Below are 6,000 nucleotides of genomic sequence, written 5' to 3'. Positions count from 1 at the left end.
ATCCTGTTAGCAGTTAAACACTGCAGGTCTGAAATGCTCCCTAATGTATATGAAATCCACTATACAAACACAAAATATCCACATTGAGTTAAAGGACATTTTCAAACTAGAGGTAAAAATACTTAGAGAAATTATTCCTGTTTAAGCAAGTTCGCCTTTTCCAAAAAGGACCTATTTAGTCATTTGAAACTTAATGTCAGATAGAAGAGAGAAAAACAGCCAAAAATGATTCAGAACAGCCAAGATGTCTTGGTCAAGTGCAAGAGTTGGGTTGTGACAATAGTAAGGGCTGTTACATGGCAACTGAAGAAAAGCTGGAGTGTGTTTAACTTCAAGCAGCACTAAAATAAACAGGTAAGAGCTCTAGGCTCGATGGTGATGTTTATCTGTTTCACACGGCGAAGCGCTATCTGAAATATCTAAACACACTCCCAGCCTATGCTCTTCCAGCTCTCACCAGTCTCCCACATCCATGCCTAGGTCTAAATCAGTTATATAAGCAAACTTATTCCAGCCACTAGTAACACAGTCCCTAAGTGGGAGGAAATCCAGGCCATCTTTCAAATTAACTGTCAGTCCCAGAAATATAGCAGTGGACATCGCAGTGACATTTAAGGGACCTTACTAGATGGCTGTGACCTAGACTGTCTTCATAGGCTAGCACTCTTCATTCTGTCCTGATGCACTGAGGTAGTTTCTTGTGCTAATAGCATACAGACTTTAAAATCTGCGCACCTTTCTGGGCTGCTACACAACACAGGTTGTAGTACAGTATTTTTCTGGAAAACAAACAAAAGAAAGCAGTTTCTCCAGAAAGAGTAACCCTCACCCCAGCCTATAGTCTTTAACTGAAGGCTTGCCTTTACTCAGAGACACTAAGTGATGGGAAATGCAGCTTTTTCCTTTGTAAGCTCTTCCAGTGATTAACTCTCACAGCTGAAAATGTCTATCACTGGTTCTGATTTGGATGTGCTTGGATTCAACTTCCAGATATTAAAACTTTTTCGTCCCACAAAGGAAATTGCACACTAAAACTGAATCTCTCTCAATCTGTTTTTTTGAAGAATTAACGGATTCTTCTTGTCTTTGAGTGCAAGGCAGTTTTTCTAGCCTTCAATTCATTTTGGTGGCTCTTCGTTGCAGTCTCTGCAGTCTTTCAAGCTCTTGACAAACAGGATACCAGAATTACGTGCTAGTATCTGTGTTGACAACAGAGCTAAAATTAATTCACTACTCCTCTGATTATATACTGAAGATCTAAGCTGCCAGCACTGTCCAGGGTGACTGCTCTGGTCCTTGTACGCTGTCACCTTTCAAACTCCTGTAGGGAGTTGATATTTTTGAGGATACAGTTCCCCACTCTGTAGGGATGGCCAGGGACTTTTGTAGTTTTTGTTCTTTGAGGTGTGATCCCCATTTGGCTGTGCCATTAAAGCACATTTTGGCTGTGTCACCACACCTGAAGGAAAATACACCCAGCTGTGGGAAATGAGAAGGACTCATGGATTCTCTTGTCTGGAGGTAGACTTTGAAACCCTGTTTCACTGAGCGACTGAAACCACTCTGTATTGCTGTCCTTTCCTCATCACTGTGCCTCTCTTTATCACCTATAAAGTGTTATTAGAAATAGTTTAAGTATATTTCTCAATTATTGTTCAAAGTGCTGAGCAGAATCATTCCTTATATAGATCCCTGCAGAACATGACTAGAAATACCCATTTATGAATACTCATTTGACAAATAATTTCTGGTACTTGTCATATAGACAGTTTAACGCATTTAGTATGTTGTATTGATAGCAGTAGCCCATGTGTCATGCAGGACTGCTTTATGAAGAATCTAAGTATGTTTCTTTGGTCCAACTTCTTTATCACACAAACTTGTAATCTTGTCAGAAAAGGAAAAGTAGACTTTCCTTATGACCAGATCCATTTTTCATGAGCCCATGTGGGTTAGTATTAATTATTTTCTCTGCCTTTGCTTCTTCATTCATTTTCAAGGCTTTTTATTATTTTTTGTTTGCAATGTCTAATATCAAGCTCCATAGCCAAAGTTAGCCTCCTGCTAACGCAGAATACGCATGTTCCCATGCTTCTGGGATTTCCATGGTGCTCCAAGATCTGTTCAAAATTAACAGCAAAATAGGCCATCTTGCTTTTTTTCTGACACTAATATAAATTTTCACCAAACTGTTATTTTGAATAATTTGCTATCTCCTCCCAGCAATGAGTTGATATTACAAAAAGTATTTTGCTTCTGGTAGGATTAAAATTCCTCTAATAGTCTGCAACCCTGAAACAAGAAAGGCTGCGTTCCCTCTGAAAAAAGAGACACCAGCATCCTGCCACCAATAGTGCACAAAAGCAAATGATGAAGAAAGCCAATTAGGAGAATATCCCCAAGAGCTGCTCCAACAGCCATCCAGTATGCTTGTACTTTCCCTTGTGTTGTTAGTATATTTTCTAATTTGCATTTGTTTTCTTTACTTTCCCTACATTCATTATTATATATGTATGAACAGGTTCATATACTCTCACATGCATATGGCTGCTTCCACATTCACTATTAATATGCATATATTTTAATCAAACTCTGTTGATTGTGGAAGAGGAACATTTTGGCCATGGCTAAGAAAAGCTATGGATACGCAGCTTCTATACCTGTTGATGCGTTTTCCCTCTACTAACCTACCTAGGGCAATGTGAATCCCAATGTAACACAACACATTAGCTCCATTGCTGGCTTGTTCAAGGGGCCCATTCACACAATCCTTTTTTTCTTCGCATTGAATAGATGCAAATTCTTATAACTAGTTTTCAACAGCCCTGTGGAATATATTTATAAGGTAGATCCATTAATGTCTTGACTGTATAGAGGTCTCTGCAAAAGAAAATGGCTTAAAAAGATGGCCAGTAGATGATAGGAATTCTGCTTATTTTATGCACTGCAATAATCTATTTAAAAGCATAAATTATTATATACTTGTAGGCCRAATAGACATGTCAGAGAGAGCAAGCCAGAGTGTCTTTGATGTGTTTGCCATTTGATGAGTGTGCTGTACAAGAGCATGTGTCATTCATTTAATTTAATGTATAATTAACAACTCCTTAACATGATTAACACTTCTTTAATCATGGCTGACATGAGAAATAGTTCATCAGTCTTTCCGTATATGCATCTTCATTGATCATTAAAATGGGAAAGCAAGCACATTTGATAGTCAGCAATCCAGCATTCTGGAAAGTTCTAGAGGATCATCCAGCATTGTACTGGTAAATCTCTAATTACACTTGACCTGAGTGACTTTAACAATATCCCTGATTTTTTTTAAAGCTGGCGTTCAGCTCTCATATTTGAGATGTTCTCCAACAGGTGGCCTTTGGCTGGACAGTTACCAAGTGACACCAGCGGCAGCAATATTCTGCTCCTGTAAATAAAATATATGGGATGTGACAGAATCGGAAGACACTATAAAGCACAAGGGAAAAGCATCCAGATCAACTGTAACCAGTTCTCTCTTTCACTGGATTTCTTTTTTAAAGATGAGCTTATCTGACCTTTGCTCTTGTCCTTAAAAAACAAATTTTGCTCTGCCTTTCTCTCCCTTTGGCCTTTATCCAAGTGTTTTTCATTTCAGAATGGAAAACACTGAGGCCCTTTTCTTCCCTCCACAAAGACTCTAGGAGAAACATTTGATTTAGAAAGTCTGTTCTCTTTTTAAAAATAAGCCACCAGYGCTTTTCAGAATCTACAGCGACTTCCTTTTCTTCTTTGGACTGCAGTGTAGACAGCRTGGTTGTGTCACCTCATATCATTGTATAAGGCCTTGATTTTTTGTTTATTTATACTAAATCAACTTGCTATGGGAAAAATAGTGTGCTTCATTCACCTCTGCTGGGTTGCTTACAGCCTCAAGACTGTTTTACAGAAGCTGATTTGACTCTTCAGGTGGTAAAGTGATCAGAAAACTCCAGTTTTCTATGAACCAGATGAAAAGGGCAAAGTGCTTCCACTGGGAAGCRAGAGGTAGTGATGAGGTCTCTTGGGAAGCAGAAAGCTGGAGCTGAATTAATCCTGGAAATACAGGGAAGCCCCTTTTTTATTATCAGACTGAAAGCTTCTCTGTGAAGAAACAATGGTGTGGGCCCTGGACATTACTCACAGGGCAGCCAGGCCTCCTGGGGTGGCTGGTCTCTGTTTTGAGACTCTGAATTTAGAAAGGGGCTAACCAACCATCTAGGTTCAGATAAAGTGTTGTTTCCTCTTAAGAGGTTTAAGTTTAGAAYGGAACTATAGCTGGGCATGCCAGTGTCTAGCACGTGTGTCCCGGAGAAGCAAGGCTCAGGGGACTCTAACTCCCTCATCACCTCTGCCAGGGTTTGGCTCCACGTCGTGTAACACAGTGGAGCCTGCAGAGCCCCCAGCCCTCATCCACTCTGGGGCTATATCCTCCCCGTCACCATGTTTTGAAATGAAATCTTCATGCATACTCAGTCAGCTGAGCAGGATGAACACTGGTACGGGTTGTCAGAGCTTCCAAAATTGCACTAGGGAAAAGTGAGGAAAGAAGGTGGTGGGCAAGATCATTCCCCTAAAATATCCTGAAGAATCAAAACCCCAAATGAGAATCCCCCTTGTTATTTTTTTCAGCTTGCTAACCAAAAACCTAGGCTCRGGAACTACAGTGACAGTAACATGAAGGAGCATTTGTAACTGTGCTTATTCTACTACTCCTGTGGGTATTGCTCTAGCAGCATAAAAGACCATCAGACCATCCCTAGACAATATTGTCTATTCAGACTAAAACCCTACTTTATAGCCATGCTTTTTCTGTGACACCTAGCCCCAGATGCCTTGCTGAATGCAGAAATTATTGGTGAATGAAGTAGACCAAGGGACTAATGATGATGAAATGAAAAGCAGATCTGCCCTCTTGTGTACAAGGCATCTACTGCATCTATTCCTAGATGAACCTGAAATGACTATACTCCCTGTAATAATAAATGCGGAARTTATACAAATGCTTTGAATGTGTTAACCTTCCCATGAAAACAAGAACGAGAAAAGAAAGGGTGAAGACTGACACTCACAATTTAAAGGTAATTTCTTCTGATAAATTAGTTTATAAACCCAAAGTTAATATGAGTAGCTTGGACAGTAGAAGCTGCTCTGAATAAATACTTAGACTACGAAACTAGGGACTATGAAAAAATGAGTAGTACAGAAACCTCTAAGGGGGAGACATCTAATTGCTAGGGAAAGTCAATCAGCTGCAAAATTCTGTTCACCCATTAAAAGTAAGCTTTTATTTTTTCATGGGTGAACAAAATAGTTTGTTCATCACGGCAGTAAGGAGTGTGCAAGGAGATTTGGGCTGAGGCAAGCATATTTTGTAAGCCTTAATTAAACCAGAAAGGGGAAGAGGGTAGCTGACTTTATAGGGTTGGAAAGGTCAGGCTGAGCTTCCCTGTCCTCCTCCTTTCAGCTATTTTTTTCTGAAACCTCAAGTCAGGTCCCTTAGTCCCTTATCTTCTCAAATCCCACGTATTAGGCATGACACTTAAAAAATGATAGTCCTGGAAAGCTTATCTGGATAACAGGATCAAAAGATCAGAGCCTCAGCAAACAATGCAGTGCAGAGAGTTTCCAGCACATGACTTGTTCTTATCCCACCACAGCACAGGGATGGAGCCAGTGTTGCATGGACCTGGAAGGTCAGCAGCATTTGTGGGATCACCTSTTTAAAAATACCCAAGAAAACATCACTTGGCTGGTTGTAACAGTAACTATGGTTTCTTCAATTAGCAGGCCAAGTTGTGCGTTTATAACCTGTTACTCATTTTCTGCTTGCAAAGAATTTAGAAACTTCTTTTCGGGTGTGGGGAGAGCCTTGAAGCAGGACTTGCTTTGGATTAGCCCTCCAGGAATAGATTTTTTTCTTTTTTTGACAATGGTAAAAAGAAAGGGCAAGGCGGCACTCCAAAGAAACCTACTAGTATA

The sequence above is a fragment of the Apteryx rowi genome, unplaced genomic scaffold (genome assembly GCF_003343035.1).
Source record: "Apteryx rowi isolate R43461 unplaced genomic scaffold, aptRow1 scaffold_268, whole genome shotgun sequence".
In the NCBI taxonomy this organism is placed as follows: domain Eukaryota; kingdom Metazoa; phylum Chordata; class Aves; order Apterygiformes; family Apterygidae; genus Apteryx; species Apteryx rowi.
This window is presented reverse-complemented; position numbering follows the sequence as displayed.